This window comes from Rhyacophila brunnea, unplaced genomic scaffold, assembly GCF_057557595.1.
Source record: "Rhyacophila brunnea isolate RB1 unplaced genomic scaffold, BYU_Rbru_1.0 scaffold_15, whole genome shotgun sequence".
NCBI lineage: Eukaryota > Metazoa > Arthropoda > Insecta > Trichoptera > Rhyacophilidae > Rhyacophila > Rhyacophila brunnea.
In genome coordinates this window covers 27,513,087-27,531,859 of record NW_028232806.1, presented here as the reverse complement: position 1 = coordinate 27,531,859, position 18,773 = coordinate 27,513,087, and the positions used below count along the sequence as shown (strand labels likewise).

Here is an 18,773-nt window from a genome sequence, read left to right as displayed (position 1 = left end):
CCTTCATAAACTACAAAAGAAGTTGTTTATTGTATCTACTGACTTCACAAACCTTGGATTTTATAGTTATTTCAACCATATGCGTGGATACTTTTTCAATATTGTCGGCGAAAACACCAATTAGGTAGGTACTTAAGACATTTAACTAGTGTTATAAACGTAATTCGATCCCGGTGGCATCCTGTCCGGTCGGATTTTATTGCTTAGGGTCAAAATGTTTTTAAACTATCAACGCATTAACAGTTTTGAGAAAATTTTTGACCATAATTTAGCTCGGTATATCCGATGAGTTGCTCGTTATAACAATGAATAAATGTATGGAGAAAATCATAGACTAAAATGTCAACGAATGTTTCCTCGATACATCCGAGATGTCGCTATAACCGTGATCGTAATAACCGAGTGCGACTATATTTTTAATTACCCATTTTTTTTATTCAAAACATAACGTCTCTGTTCTGGCAGAACACACTAACTGGAGAATACTAGTTTTGAGTAATTTGACTTTGAAGTTGTTAAAATGTTTGAAATGGTCTATCATGTGAGTTTGTTAAGTAATCGTAAAAAGGATGACTTTAAAATAAAGACTGTTTATTTATTAAGAAGGTTTCCAGACGGTAAAGTTTGACATAAGGAACATTTTGGTATAACTAACTCAATATGTAATTTTTTCGAATTAGTGTCTTCTGCCAGAACAGTGACGAATTAATTATTGAACATACATAATTTTGAAAACACTTCTGAGAAAATATATTATAACCAATAGAAGAAATATTTTCGAAAAAAGTAAGACACCCGACGCCGCAGGATCGAACCTGCATTTATTGGGTATCGCGCCCACGCACACAGACCAATATGCTAAAAGAGTTATACTTAATTGCGACAAATTTTAACTAATGGCTTTTAATACTCTCTGAAGCATTTTCAAAATTGAGCTACTATTGGCGATCGGCTTTTGTATTTTAAATCAAAGTATGTATTCATCACGTATTACGTCACGGATCACTCCATTTTTTTTTGTTGTAACTTACTTGACCTTGTTGCTAATAATTTTTAAGAATGTAACATTCTAATTTTTAACAGAAAAAATATTTTTTGTATTAGTTAAAATATATTTTCTCGTGTGTGTGTGTTTTCAAAATTATGTATGTTCTATAATATATATATATATATATATCTGTAGGGGATAATGAAATATGTCAAAATAGCCAGAGTAACATCGTTTATGGATAAGACAGAACTGACAAAGTGACCCTGTCAAAACAATCAAAGAAGTCGAGTTATGAAGGTTATAGGTTAACCACATGACTCTGTCGGTAATTAATTATATTCTAAGTTTGAGACAACATAAACGAGGATTAACTTATTGGATTAATAAACATTTTAATAGTTTACAAAGAGGGTGCTATATACTCCATAACAATATAAAATGATATAATAATAAAGAAACCTAGAAACTGCAATGTTGTTCCGTGTACCCAGAGAGCGTACTCGGTACACGTGTGCTAATACGGTGACAAATTATAGAAAAATAATTACAAGATAAAAAGAACTTTTTATATACCATATTTTTAAATTTGCTGTTGAATCATATAAACTTGACAATTCTATGTATTAATAAAAACTTTTTATTGTATTTGATAGAAATACTGATTTAATATAGAATACTGAAATGTCATTTTGACATTTCATATTGATTTCCATAGTAACGCACGTATATATTAATAATTTAGTTGCTTGGACCCCCTTAGCAACCAACAATAATAACTTTCCATACAAAACAGAATTAACTGAAAATGAATTCAACTCTGCTTAAAAATGGCTAAAAGTATTAAACGAATGCATTGTCGTCGTGTTCTGATATATTCTAAAAGTTTCAAATATCTAGCTAGTCGGGAAGTTAGTTAAAAATCTTCAATCGTCCAATACAAATCTTGAACAAACAAGAAAAAATATGTACTGGACACACAAGACAAAATTAGTACTGGACAAACAAGAATACGAGTTAATAAAAACGTGGTAAAAATGGGGCGGTCCGGATTCAAAGATGGGTCTCCATACCAGTGGCGAAGGGTGGAGGCAGCCTGTGGAGATCATAATCAGTGTACACTAAACTTTGTCAGTTATACTTATTTGTTTTCAATGAACTAATAATACAAATTGCAGATGGTTATATTAATGCTCGGTTTTCAAATATAAATGTAAAATACTTCGATGTGGTCGATTTATTTTTTGAGATAATATTAGGTTGAGCCGCTAAAGGTGGCCAGAGGAGCCGAGTACCTACAATTTTTACTAATGTTATGATAAAAAATACATATTTTTGAATTTTAAGATTAATATGAAATATCCATAGGATAAAATATAAGAACCGGAATCGAACTTCAGGACCGGAGTTCCAATATTTGATTTGATGGAACCGAATCACATTCTATTTTTTTTTTAACAGAGCCCGGAAAATGTAAGAAATGTTGGTTTAAAGAGTTCTGGTATTGTTTCACCGCGTTTGATTACACCGATTGTAAAGGCTCGTATGGTATAGAATTTTGAATCATAATATGGGCTTATTAATTTCTGAATAATGGACAGTAACCATTAATATAGATTTATTCTACGTAAAATAATTGTCCACGGCGGTCTATTAGCAGTGGTGTCGAAAAATGTCCTCGGTCCCTATAATAATATGCACCTCTTATTTCCATGGAATACTTTTTAATATCCAAAAAGAAAAATGATAAAAAAGTGTTGAAAATTATAAATTTAATTACGCATATTGTATTATATTCTGTGGTACATTTCAATTGAAATTTCTTTTCCTTTTGAATAAAGAAAAACGGCGAAGTAAAATTCGCGTGAATATTCGCAAATGGAGTAATTATTATGCTTTGAATTTTCCAGCATATGCTTCGTAATACTGTAATAATTCTGTTTCGGTTCTATTCAAAACCAGCTTTCCCAGCGAGCTCGACAGATGAAAACTTTTTCCATTCTGGCAATAACGGAGACTCACAAAACTTCGAAGCGCACGGCTCTCTTATTATCATCGCCACAATACTGCACACATAAAATTCTAACTTTAAAATCTTAACTAACATTTTGGCTGACACCAAAACTATTAGGTACTATTGGCCAAGTTTTTACGATTTTTGAAAAACCTATAAGTATGTATATCTGTGGGCGATGATCAATTAACTGAGCCGACGAAACGAGTCCATTATTTTGATAATTTTATTAAAACTTTGCAGAAATATGAGGACTATTACCACCTAACAATTTTATTGTGTTAACCATCAATTATTGATGGAAATACATTGAACAGTGTCCTTTTGATGCGGACAAAACCGGTCCTGACTAATAAAGAATATAACTAGTAGGTACCTACTTCATATCGTGTTTTATTTACCTAATAAATCTGTTACGGTAATTCGTTTCAACGCATCTATTCTATACACAAGACTGCTACCGGCAGCTATCGAGGATAGTTTTTCATATGTTTGTATCGAAGTATTATAATTGTTACAATAAGTTAGCCGTCTAAACAATCAAAACTGTTCATCTCGCTCTAAAATTTAGCACACCCAAGAGAGGTGCTGTTAAACATATTTCAACTAATTTATTGTAATTGTTACATTTAGTGCAAATACTTCGATACAAAACTACCCTCGATAGTCGCCGATAGCAGTCTTGTGTATAGAATAGATGCGCAGAGGGCATTGTATTATTTCCAGCGCATCTATTCTATAGAGAAGACTGCTATAAGGCCGTTGTCGGCAGCTATCGAGGGTAGATTTCATTTTTTGTATCGAAGTACACTTATTGTAACAATTACAATAAGTTATCCATCTTAACAGTCAAAACTGTCTATTTCACACAGCCAAGAGATGTGCTGTTAAAACATAGCACTTATTGTAACAATTACAACTAATTTATTATAATTGTTACAATAAGTGCAAATACTTCGGTACAAAAAATGAAAAACTACGCTCGATAACTGCCGATTGTAGCAGTCTTGTGTATATAATAGATGCGCAGTACAATTTAAAAGAGACTTTCAACAAATAATTATACACTTTTCATGCAGCATCACGTGCCGCCCGCTCGAGCGTGTATTGGCTGACGTCACAATTACGTCATGTCGTCTGGTGCCACACGAGACGATATTTAGGAAATCGGGCTGTAGAGCAGGATAATGTCGGAGGTCGAACGCACCGATAACTGCACCACTCAATACGTAAGACGGTACTTCAGTGAAACGGCAAATAATTTTCAACTATAGGTGCGATGAAATTTCCGACTGGCTGGCAATCGGAGAGCGAAAGTCGAGCTGTGAACACGCCAATTTGTTTTGTGATGCCAAAGGGGGAATTAATTCTTAAATCGTGTAAAGATGACTAAAAAACGTTACCCATTTACTTGACGTTTTACGAATTTACGTTTTAGACCATGCCCCAGCTGAAGTATAGCCTTAATGACTTCCGCGGTGAGTTGCACGCGTTCGACGTAGCGAACGCAGTATGTGCGAACGAAATATTATTATACAAACAGTATGATACATTTAGTTACCAGCGTGCGGTTGCCGACGGCGTAATACTACGTGGCCACGTTTGCGGAAGCTTTAAAAGACCAAACCCGTTGGCAGTGACGACCCTAGAAAAAGTGCCGCCTAGAATATTCTTCCCGTTGATTTTTCGTCTCAAATTGTATACAAATTTTCTGTTATTTATTTTCGGCTATCTTAAAAAGACAAATGCAATAAAAAACTTAAAAAAATAACATACAAATCTACTGGGGAAAAGAGCGTTTCCACGTAACCTACTCTCAAAAAGCGGTATCTTTATGTACATGGAGGTCTGAGGCGCTGACATGTTTGGAGGTTCCACTGTGTTTATTTTAATGTGCGATAAACTGTCATTGGGTATTACAATTCAAAAATAGGATGATTTCCAGAATTTGTTATACTTTCATTATAAGATGTTAGCACTTCCTGACACCGTCTGCTTCATGAAAAACTGTCACCATTATCATAGGTTGTAATTGTATTCGTTAATTAATTTTTCGACCTTTATAATGTGCCGCCCTATAGCAACGCATGACCTCCTACCCCACGGGGTCACTTCACTACCAGTGGTGAAAAACATAGATTGCATGTCTTTGATTTGATCATTATATTCATGTCAAATTGAGTGATTGGTAAATTAATAAAATACAACAAAATGTGAGATATGGTTCCGCGGCCCACAGTTTGAGCTGCGCCGCCCGCACAAGATTAGGATTTTCCCAAGAGTGAGACGGCGAGCCGAAGATGCATGGTGCGCGAGTGAGACGGCGCATTTTAATTTCCGCGGTGAAACTGGAAAAGCCCTACGGGTGGAAGCACCGAGATACTCCGCAAAATGGAACCGAAGGCAAATGAGCAAAAACATTATGCTATGGATATCACGGTGTACGGGAGGGGGATGTGTAAGTGTGTGTGTGTTAACACGCTTCGGGCGGAGAGGCTTTTCGGGAACAAGTTAACCACGATATAAACATCATAATAGAAATAATAATACATTTAAGATAATCTAGAATTTTGGAGATGAGGATTAAAGGGATCCTGATGCATAGAGATAACCCAGTTGAGCAAATCATCTTCAAAGTTAAACATAAAAGTCGGATATATTTTAGAATGTATTGTTATAAGAATTATTCCCATGTCTTCAGCTTCTCCGGTATAGTTTTGGAAAAAAACACAGCCAATTTAAAAAGCGCAACGATGATATGTGATTTGATTATAAATTCTGTATAACATTATAAACATACTAAACGTAAATGAAAGGTGTGCTTCATAAATAATACAATATTCAAAGGAAAATTCATGGAAAGATATAGGTAGGTACCTACATAAACAATTTGAAAACACTTAATAACAATAAAAATATAATTGAAAAAAACGACGCCCAGCTGGACGCAAACCTGCATCCACTAGATTCGCGCCAATGTGATTTACCAATTGCTTTTTTCGATTTATAAAAAATAGTTTATTACATTGATTTCTTTAGTTATTACTGTTTGAAAGGGTTCCATTGTAGGCCAAAATAGTCAAATTAGATACCTAGTACGTTGCTATGAAAATAATTAAAAATATGTTATACACAGGCATTCAATGGTAAGAATGCGTATAATATTTCATACGGAGCAGTAAGTTACATGGCAGACTGCTATTTCACGCGTAAATATGAAGTGAAAACTGCTCCTAACTAATGTGTCATTTGTACAGTTTTATTCCTAGTCCCCTCAATAATTCAACGTATGCACTCATATAGAGTGACATATCAGTGACAATATAAATTATAAACAACTGTGTTTAAAACACTATCACATATAACAAAAAGCTCACAATTCATTAGTGGAACCTGATTGATGGAAACACTGATGTCGATTTTTCGTGCGTAAGGCGCAGGCCTTTCATCCGGGAGCTCCGAGTTCGGCCCAGTGAGGTCACTACATATTCATGTGATTTTACTCAAAGCCTGGGTGTTTGTGAATGTTTCACTTATATTACTACAAATATACTACTGTTTCATTACACTACTGTCATTGGGCCTATTGGCCTGCTGTGGTGTTATAAAGAATATAATGTACATATATATATATAGAAGATATCAATATTTGGCCAGGTATTTTTTTCGACTTATACGTGGTGTGAATGAGAACTCTGCCATTCTTGGTAGTGTTGACTTGTGTGTCCCTGATAACTATCTTAGAAATCGGGAACATCAGTTGTTTGTTCTCCAGAGGAGCAGAACTAACCTCCCATTGGTGATGCCAATTGGGAGGGCAATAGCTCCTTTCAACCAAATCGCTTCGGATGTTGATATATTCCATCTACGTGAGGATGAGTATAGGTGGACGTTATTTTATAAATTCTTAAAATAGGGTCTGCTTAACTCATCCGGTGTACTTCCTTGTACCTATATATATTTTTGTATTTACACATTTATACTGTAGAATAACTTAATACTGATCTATCTCTTTTGTTATGTACCTAATATTGTTTTAATAATATTTCGTTGTTTCTAAATGTCATGTTGTGAACGTCTTAAACTTATAATTTGTAATGTCCACAATATGTAACATAGATGAATTGAAAATTGAATTGAATAGAAAATATATATTGAAAGCGGCAGATTGATTAATCTTAGGTCTCATCAATTGGCGACATTTCTTTAAAACAAAAATTAAACTAAGTGTTATTATGAAGAATTCGAAAACTGTAATTTAGCAGAAGAGTGGTTTAAATTTTCATATATTTAAAATATTCTCTGTAAATACAGGAAAATTATAGATGTTTAAATGAGTAGGTGGTAAATTTTATGGGAAAACGTGATATCATTTTTAACCATATATCTAATTTCCTTTATAACATAAGAAAATTGTGATATTTTATTATTTCTAAGTTACGACAGCATTTTTAATAACATTGTTCTAGTTTTTTTAGATAGCCTTATGGTGTTGTAACTTAGTTACTTAAGTATTTTACAACGTTTTTATTAGGTCGTATTCTTATTTGTCCGGTGGTTGTTTATCCGGTACAAATCTTGCAATCGATTTTAAACTAACTTCCCGACTAGCTAGACATTTGAAACTTTTAGAATATATCAGAACACGATGCCAATGCCCTTTTTAATACTTTTAGCCATCTGTAAGTAGAATTGAATTCATTTTCAGTTAATTCTGTTTTGTATGAAAAGTTTTTTCGGAAGAAATCCGTAATCCAATCCACTATTATTGGTTGCTAGGGGTCTGGGGTCCTAGCAACTAAATTATTAATATATACGTACGTTACTATGGAAATCAATATGAATGTCAAAATGACATTTTAGTATTATTTCTATCAAGTACAATTTTTTTTGGTCGTTTAAGCTAGTCAAGTCAAGTTTATATGATTCAACAGAAATTTTAAAAACGTTGTAGGTATATAAAAAGTTCTTTTTATCTTGTAATTATGTCTACATTAGACAGCGTTCCAAACTACCCTATAGTATAAAATGTATTTTCGCTGACAATATTTTAATTTGGGATACGATTAAAACAGCAAAAAAAAAACGAATCCAAAGAAATCCATAACTCTAAAACGACCATTTCAGACTTAGGTAGGTACCACGGTATTTTACTGGAGTTATAATTTATGTTTATCAATGCGGTACTTACTCAAAAAGTTTTTGGTAAGTATACGATTTGGCTTTCGTGTAAAGAAAGATCGCTCATCACTGATGTAAATGTTAAGTCTTTGAGCGTTGCGCAGCAGCTGCTAACTGCTGCCAACGACGTGGACCTAAGCAACTTCTTCGCGTGTATTGTTTACTCCGCCCGGATGCAAAACATTGTCAACTACTGTCAACATTATCTACCATTATACTGTCAAGTGTCAACCGCGCTGTCAACGAGAGTCCGCCTCGCCTTCGGTAAACTGCGGCGGACCTCGCGAATCTTCGACGTGCTCAGCGGAAATACCCACCGCAAGTTTCCGGTCGGGTTATTCTCCAGCAGAGACAATGAACACATTGAAACTGAGACGATATTATTGTGTTTAGTCTGTGGATAAAAAAAAGCAAACTAGGTGATGCTAATTGCATACCTACATATATATTTAAATTTACTATTAGCTATCTTCAATGAATTAGCGATTCAATTGTTAAGCCACAAACATGTCGAATTTGCATATTTTGTAGAAACGTTCAACTACAATGCAATATTATTACCGAATATTTAAATAAAGTTTAAAAAATCTAGGGCAGTGCATACTAGAGACCGACAACTAGAAATTGAGGTGCGGCGATTTCAAGAACTAATAACTTGCAATACACTGGTAATACACTACAGAGATCACATACATAACACAAATATTATATACCTCCAAACCAACCCGCATCACATTTGGTCTTAATCGAGCGTATAACGTGGTAATACGTTTAGATTTGAAGCATCAATCAGCACCAGATTAAGGTCGCCACGCACTCAAGTGTGCTTTGACCGATTTTACTGGGACTCATTCTAACGAAAGTAAAGTTGCCCATGGGAGAAAGAAGCACGGTGACCTTACAACAGCTGATTGGGCCAATTTGAGCATCTATTGCCTTTCCATAATATACATTTTTGGACATTCCAGAAGATGTGGTTTGCATCCTATAGTTCTCTACCACGTGGACACGTTGGTAAAGTGACAAGGCCAAGCTCATAGGAGTCAGAGCGGTTATCTTCAATAGCCATTGTACGCGTATTGGTCACACCCACATAAGATTAATTAAATATAAATGAGAAAGCCTGTTTCAATAGATCAAGACATACGATCAGACCATAAAACGCAATAAATACAAAGCCCGCTGATGTCATCAAATATTACCAATATTGAATGAGCGATTTGCTATAGTGACAAATTTTCACCCGGAAGGTAATCCACTTCCCATATTTTTGTGTTCTCTGGTCACGTCTAAGTTAAAGTTGTCGGTCTATCACTCATTTTACGTTTGGTCACTACATAGGTACTGAATATGATTGACGATTTAAAAGATTTTGGTGCTTCACTTCTGTGGCCCGCACAGATAACTTAAAAAAGTAAGAAAGTATATTAGTCAAATGTCAGTTTAGATTGCTTCAGACAGTGATTCCCAAGGTGGGGCAATGGCATCTGAGGCACGCTACAAGATTGGCCGGGTGGAGGGGTGGTATTGAGGCGGTGTAAGATGTTCGGACGATGGTAGGATGCTCAAATAATACAAATCGATTTCTCTCTTATTAACACTACAATACGCGATGTGAGCCAATGACAGAAGTGTAGTAGGCTGAATTAATCCAAACAGACTTTAAGAGATTTTATTCCGAATAAAACAAAGATAATATATAGAGGATTCTTTTTGAAGTTTTACACATTTTTTAACATTACGAAAGCTAATTGTAAGGCGTAAAACCCACTTAACGCAGCGAGTGGGGCACTCGCGCAACATTTCACAAATGGCGCGTAAATCATCGAAAATACAACGTAATTAAATACGCCAGAGCACACTGGATTTGACAACGCATTGTGCCCGCCCGCCCCATGATTCACCGTTGTTTGGCTTCTCAGCGGGACGAATTAACGAAAATACAACGTAGACCATTCATTGAACACGGCAAGCAAAATCACGCTTCTGGAAGCGTTGTCGATAGACGGGCGAGTAGGCATTATTTAATAACAGTGAACTCATTGTTTAGTTGCTGCGTGTCCGATATTTCGCTGGTAGAATGATGTCATCGTGAATATTAATTACAAGCCCCGAGAAATTTAATAATATTTTTATTGCTTTGTTGAGAGACGCTGTTAATAATAATTATTTTGTGCTTCTTGTGCCCCTTATTACATAGGTGAAGGGTAATGCGCGGGTGGGAGGGGGCCTACTTCGTAGTGAGCGCACCGAGCGCCGCTTTGGTGGGTTTTATGCCTAAGAAGTAGTATTATTTTTATTAATTAAAAATTTATTTCCAATATATCATTTTGACTAAATTTACGGACTGATGAAATGTGTTCTAAAAGTTTGGAAACTTTGGTCAAGAAAGTAATAGTAATTATTCCATTCCTGCATAATGTAGCCAACTTTTAGAATGCCTTCGAAGATGACAAGTTAGCAGCGTGGCTGAAAAGGAATCAAAATAGATGATAATATTATGACAATGGATTAGGTGCTGGTTCACTGAACAGCCCAACACTGAAGCAGGATTCAATCCTAACAATACACTTAGCCGAAAATAAACATTGCAAAAATATAGAATACCGTAAAAATCGGTAGAAAATAAAGGATACTGTAAGGGTAAAATCCCGTTACGCTAAGCAGAAAATATATTTCGATTATTTCCGAACGAGTGCCCTGGGAACAGAGCATCTCAGTGAGAGCTAATCTACCAAATGCACTAAAGGTAGGAAGATAAACTGAACGTAATATATGAAAATACCTCGAATATATATATGCACGTACGTCATCTACGTATTATTATTATATTTGGATACTGTATCGATATTTAAATAAATTATCACAGAATATTGAAAGAAACACATTTGAAATAGATGGATTACTACAGACAAACTCAACATGCAAATAAGTTTCATAGTAATAAAATTGTTAGTAAGTATATAAGAATGCAAGAACTCGCGGATGTCAGTCAAACGGTCGGTCTAAAGATAAATGTCTCAAAGACAAGTGATGAGGAACTGTTTTTCGGACCCTGCGATTATCTGTATTTCTGGCACCCAACTCGAGAAAGTCAGCAGCTACGTCTATCTCGGACAGCAGGTGTCCATAGACGGAAGCATGCACGATGAAATTGCTCGAAGAACAAAGCTGGGATGGAATGCTTTCGGACGTCTGAATAGTATCTTCAAGAGTGACCTACCATTATGTCTTAAGCGCAGGGTGTTCAACCAATGTGTGCTACCCGTGCTCACGTATGGCTGCGAGACGTGGACCCTCAACACGAGAGATGTCCAAAGGCTAAGAGTCACACAGCGAGGTATGGAGAGGTGCATGTTGGGCATCACGCGAAAGGACCGTAAGAGAAAGGAATGGATTATGAAGCAGACAAGAGTACGCGATGTAATAGAAGTTGCCAAATAGCTGAAATGGAGATGGGCGGGGCACATTGCTCGCCGAAAGGACGGCCGCTGGACAAATGCCGTCATCCAATGGTACACAAGGGGTACGAAACGGCCACAGGGTCGCCCTAAAAGCCGCTGGATTGACGAACTGGTAAAGTTTGGCGGAAATACGTGGCAGCGAACGACACAGGACCGAGAGAGTTGGAGAAAGCTTGGGGAGGCCTTCATCCAGCAGTGGATTGACCCCGGCTGATGATGATGATATTTTTAATTACCGTACAAAGCTTTCAAAAAATACTGCCTGTTTTTGGCAGTTATGGGTGTGTTTATATGGCATTTGAACCAATACAGGTGGAACTTGTTTCGTGTTTCCAATTTTTTATTAAATAAGTACTTAACTTAATCTGTTTTTTTTTTTAAATTGTTAATAACTGAGTTTTAATCGGAGTTTGTCACTCGGGTTTGGAATTGAAAACGGAATCAGGATCGGATTTCGAGTAGTAGGTTTTCACTGATAAAAATAACAGTTTTGTTGTTTAGGTGGCTTTGAAAAGTAAATGTGGAGGAAGTACCAACCTACATACTAAAACAAATTTCTGATATCTGGTTCCTTTTATATTTGAGTGTGAAACGATACCCAGCCACATATACCTACAGTTCGACTGCGATCTCGTACGAGGAGATGGTACCTAAGTACCTACTAGTATACATTTTGAATTAGACCTACGTCCGCCGAGTTTCAAAGTTGACATGATTCATGGCCTACCTACATGGTATGATACGATATTATATGGGTTCACGGATTTCAGAATATCACCAACAATAGAAACTGAAAGCCAACGACGCATCAAATACTAACACGCTTTACGTTTCCTTTACGAATATTATGTCTTATATTATCTTAGGCGTACACTGATACGAGCATGATACAAACACTCGTGAGTTCACGTATCAGTCATTGATGACGGATGTAATATAGATTAGGAACTTCACGTGGCTGGGACATATGCTCCAAATACTACCCGAGAGTGCGACATTCCATGTCCTTTTGGTATAACTGAACGGATGTCGTCGTCAATTTCGTCTCGCCCATTGCGATCAGCGTTGCCGACTTAGCGTCTTTCTTGCCAGATCTAGCATTTTTCGATAGGCATCTAGTTTGCAAAAAATGCATCTAACTTATGGCGTTTTTATTAGCGTTTTGACGTCTCAACAGCTTTAAATGTTATGAAAATAAGCATGATGTTTATTTATTCAGATATTTAATGAAGGTAGGTCGGTACTTGAGAAATAAAACAACACTATGAAAGAATAAGAGCATTCTTGGTGTGATATAATGGTATCAGATATTATAATAATTTAATGTGTGCTTAGGCATGTGGCCTCAGATTGACGATTAATGGGGATTCCACTCTCAGGTATTACCTAATTATTATTACTTATCAGAGGTTAGATTAATTATTTATTTGTCAATTTTCAAAAAAGGTATTGAAATTTTATTTTCACAAAATCTAGCGTTTTTTCCTGGCAAATAGCTTGTTTTCGTACCCTGTCTGGCATGTTTTTGTCAACGACAGTTGGCAACATTGCGATGCTATACTAATGATGGTACGCACTGAACGTCCCACATGGCACTGGACCGGGGGAAATTGCGTGACCTTGTGTTTCTCCAGTGCTCCGATATTACAACGTGATAGGTTGAAGTATGTGAGGAATGGATAACTAACACTTTAAATTAAATAACGATATATCATTAGTTCATAAGTACGTTAGTTATCACGTTTCGCGAGCAGGATTGATCCAAACAAACTTTATGAGCTTATTTTTTCCGAATAAAACAAAGATATATCGAGTATTCCTTTTGAAGTTTCCCAACATTCGTTTACATTATGAAAGCTAATTGTTTACACTCGCGGAAAAGTACTTTTTTATTACCTCGAATGCCGACAACAGTCGTAAATCTGTTGGGAATCAAAATACGCTATTAAACATTTTCTTGCCAACATTACCTACAAACTTTTGCAGAATAAAAAATGAAAATTTATCCAGGCATGTAGGTATTCGCTATTTCAGTGGACTTCAAACTTTTTCGTTTCACGGTGCCGTTGGTGTATAGTAGGGATCACAGATCCTTTTCAACAAGTTGGACAAATCATAAACAAACATCATTACAAAACGAGTGAGACAAATAAATAATAAAAAATGAAAGTATGTTTTTACACAGAGATTAAGATTTTCATATAATTTAATAAGATCTTTGCTCTTGTTTGTCTGATTCAATTTATTTATTCGCAGTTTATAACTATATGCCTCTTTTAATCTTACATTTGCGTCAGTCAAATCAATACCAAAGCACCATTTTATTTTCGATTTGTAATATTTAATTCATCGATGAAAATGGTTGTTCGTAATCAATATGTTGATGCAAAGATTTTTTAGTAAATTAAATGTATCGGGTAATACTCCGTGATAGCATTATTACTGTTTAGTCATGGCAAAATCTACATATTTATTATATTATGTATCGATATTTTTTCTTTTCATAAAATATGTCCGGAGGTCGATGAAATAAAATTAAAAAATCAGTAGTTTTTCGATAAGTTCATCTTTAATTTCCATTAAAAAAAACTACTCAACTTTTGGACAGAAACTTAGTCTGCGTGTCAAAATAAAAACGGGTCCGCGTGTCATAGGTTCGTCATCCCTGGCGTATACAGACTTTTTCAGCAAATAGTGGCGTGGTCAGCCTGCTGTTAGACACAGTTTTTTTTAAACATCTTTGAAGCAAACTAGACAAAGCTACCCACCCCCATTTCCCGTTAGTTTTGAGGGATATTTAGGTTTTTATTTAAGCTACATCCAAAAACCCTTAAGTACATGAGCAAGTCATCGCAAACGGAACTATAAGTGGTTGGGCTTTAGCACTCAGCAAATTATTGATATTAATCCTTTACCGACATAGACAAATTAATGTAGGCACTGTCGCAAGTCATGCACAATCGTATCCCATTTCTCTGCCGACTTAAAATTACAACCAGAGTTTCAAATGTTATTAATATTATTAATCAATGTCTTGGCTGTGGTTATTTTTAATTATTTCTAGGAATTCTAAACTATTATGAATGAAATTTACTTGTGATAAAGAAATTTTAAATATAACGAAGTTATAAAGAACAATCATTGTTACTATTTAGGAATTTTATATATTCGATAACTCTAAAATCGAAGGTCCGTTGGGTTTTGTTAGTGAGAACCTATCAGTCACTATTGCATGCGAATTCATAAATGCCACTGTTATTAATTTAAAGGTGTATTTTTGACACTGCTATTTGAGAGTATTTTATCAAAGTAAAAAAAGCTTATTTTATGCCGTCAGGTAGGCGTTTTGAAATGTATGTGGAGGGGAATCCGAAATAAATGATTTACGCTGATTTTTAATTATAGTATTTGAGTCGTGGCTATTGTATACATACGCGTTTGTCAATCTATCAGCGTTTCCCAAAGTGAAAGATATCGCCCCCTATGGGGCAATGGGGAGATCCAGGTGGGCGGTAGTAGTCTCGGAAGCAAGGAAGGTGTTGAATAAATAAAGGGGCGGAGGAATCAAAAAGAAAGCAGAAGAAAATTTTGTAAAACTTATTGATACACGTTTCATGTGTAACATCATCATCATCAACAGGCGCGATAACCCGGTGTGGGTCCTGGCCTCCTCCAACAGCTCCCTCCACCTGTCCCTATCCAGTGTGGCCGCTTTCCAATTTGGTACCCTCAGAATACGGCAGTCACTGGCAGCTCCATCCAACCAGCGAATCTTTGGCCTCCCTCTTCTTCTACGTCCTACTGGATTGCTGGACATCACTCTCTTTGCCGGTTCATTGTCATTCATACGGTGCACATGACCTCGCCATCACAGTATCCCAATCTTGCTTGATTGAACTGCGCTGCAATCTTCGTACAGCCCGGAGAGCTCAGCATTATATCTTCTTCTCCAATTGGTGCCATCCCTGATCGGTCCATATATACGGCGGAGAATTTTTCTTTCAAAGATGTTCAGGGCTCGTTCATTTCGCAGAGTTAATGTCCAGGTTTCCGATGCGTGGGTGAGCACTGGCTTTACAAGTGTCTTGTAAAGAGTGCTTTTAGTTCGGCGAGATAGTATGCGGGACTTAAAATGTCTTAACAGGCCAAAGTAGCATTTATTCGCAGACATGATTCTCTTGTTGATTTCTTCTGTAGTATCATTATGTTTCATGTTTCATTTCATGTGTAACATACAGTTAAATAAGTGGTGATCGCTAACGCTATATTTATCAAATAAATATGTTAACTGAAAAAAAGGAAACAGACTGCAAATAACTAATCGCGGTGATTTAAGAATGCTGCCAACAGAAAAGAGCCGAACATTAAAAAATTGTTAGCGATGAACTAGGTTCATTCTTCTCATTAGGATTATTTTTAATGTTATTCGTAATTTCAATTATAATTAATATGTTTTGTTATCTCAGTTTTCTGTGTTTAATGCAAATGTTACTATATTATTTGATTTTAATAAATATTTGTATAATTAAAGCATCAGGGCATCTTATTTACAATTGGGTAGAAAAATACATATATAAAATAATGCAAACTTGTTATTGCATGGAGGTAGATATCCCCGAGGCGTTGTCTATTTTGTTGTTTTGAAAAGGGGGCAGTGGGCCAAATAAGTTTGGGAATCTCTATATTATGTAGTTCGATAACCGTTATAAAGCAAAGCAATTTATATATTATTATGATTGATATAATTATCTATTAAAATTTTGAATCACATTTTGAAAACCTCTGCGCTATTTGAACAACGTTAAAATAATGATGATATCGTATGGGCAGCTTCTTATTTTTATTTGTTAGTTGATTGGTTGATGCCGCCCGATTTAAGATCTCGTTGATTACAACGGTACATGATTAAGTGCTTCTCGAGCTTTTCAATGATTGCTTACCTACCTTTTTATACTCGTAGTGTTTAGATTTTCATTATAAATTGAAAATTTCCTTTTAAAGCATGGGTATTAAGACTGTCATTTGTTCGCGGAAATATAAGTAACAAATAAAAGGATGGCCGTGTCACCTGTCAATATTATTGTCGGTGCGCTCAATAAAGACGCCAACCCATTTCGCATGCAAATTTACGTGCGTCAGAGAGACAGCTTATGCGTTACAGACAGACATCTCTCGCCTTACCACTTTTAATACTTAGGTAGGTATATTCTTTCATCCCTATCTCAGACAAATTTACATGTTTTCCCCCACCTCACCTATTTTAATGCGTTTTCTCCCTGTATCTCTCTCTCTCATACGTTTATGAGTTACGTCCTATCTTAGTACTATAATAATATACTCTTTATGCCTCTCACACATATTTACGCCTGTTTTCTCTCATCTTACGCCTTTTAACATTTCTTCGCTCTCTCTCGCACAGTTTCGTATATGATTTTTTTTTCTCCCTCTGCGTTACAGACAGATATATAGATACACCAATGCAAATATATTATAATGTAATACTCTATCTTCGGTCAACAAGCTACTCTCCATTTATTGTGATGATACTGATTGATATGGTCAGATATCCTCGATACCTAAATACCGCTTTCAATATCGATATATTCGGTATTGAAAGTGGAAACAAAATGTATTAACGAACATAAAAGGTTTAACAGGACTGTAATTAGTTTTGTCTGTTTACGCGATGTCAGGTTCACTTCCTTTGCCATTCGACGTGTAAGTGTAAAAAGTGCAATAAAGTAATAAAACATTAAGGTGGAATTATTAGTGGGGCACATACACGTCTATGATCACTACATAATATAAATTTATTGAAAGAAATGTTAACGTTTTAAAGAGATTTTTATATCTATATGTATTGGTAGATACGGTATTAAAACCGGTATTAATAAGGACATACCGAAATACCGGTATTAGTATTTTCATTCGGTATTGCAATCCCTAGACAGGATAGGGCCATCAAGCTTCTCATCACGACAAGTAAAGATATTTGGTGTACTAAATACGAACTATTCGTAGTTTCTTATCGCTATTGTCTTTATATCACTACGTCATACCGTAACATAACATATATAATTTGTTAAGCTTACTTTGTGTGCCTAAATAAATAGTTCTAAATTTGAATTCAAGACGGCCAACGACGATCCCGTGTCAAAAAAGTAATATTATTTTTCTGCTATTTGTATTTAATGTGTGCAGGTATCTCAAGCATGGTATTATTAATGGATTAATTATTGTGATACAAGCATGCAGAAAGAGCAATTTTAACGCATGACGAGTGAGATACGGTATGGCGGTGTCGCGCTTCGTGACGCATCGGCCGGGTTCATGTCCCGGAACGGACAAAATGCGTACAGCCCAACAATCCATGGTAAACAGCGGTTAAATTGCAGGGCAAATCGTTCGTCACTTAAGAACATCTACATTAATTCCAACATATTTTGTTGAAAAATAAATTATAGTAATGTAATAGTAGGTACCTAATACTATACATTGAATGCAATATGACCAATTTTCCTCACATCTATTACAATCGATGTTTAAAAAAATAATTGTATATTTTATAAGGCATAAAGCCCACCAAAGCGGCGCTCGGTGCGCTCACTACGAAGTAGGCCCCCTCCCACCCGTGCATTACCCTTCACCTATGTAATAAGGGGCACAGGAAGCACAAAATAATTATTATCAGCGTCTCTCATAACAATGCAATAAAAATATTATTAAATTTCTCGGGGCTTGTAATTAATATTCACGATGACATTATTCTACCAGCGAAATATCGGACACGCAATAACTAAACAATGAGTTCACTGTTATTAAATAATGCCTTCTCGCCCGTCTATCGACGACGCTTCCAGAAGCGTGATTTTGCTTGCCGTGTTCAATGAATGGACTATGATGTATTTTCGTTAATTCGTGCCGCTGAGAAGCCACACAACGGTGAATCATGGGGCGGGCGGGCACAATGCGTCGTCAAATCCAGTGTGCGCTGGCGTATTTGATTACGTTATATTTTCGATGATTTACGCGCCACTTGTGAAATTTTGCGCGAGTGCTCCACCCGCTGCGTTAAGTGGGTTTTACGTCTAATGCCCGTAATAACGTAAATTAGCCCGATCGACAA

The 18,773-nt window shown here is 35.9% G+C and overlaps 1 protein-coding gene across 1 annotated transcript in view; it reads right to left on the bottom strand.

Annotated features, from left to right (window-relative positions):
• cyst (rho guanine nucleotide exchange factor 18 cysts) overlaps positions 1-18,773 on the bottom strand; it is a 180,452-nt gene that overhangs the window by 55,593 nt on the left and 106,086 nt on the right. The gene's annotated exons all lie outside the window — the stretch shown is intronic.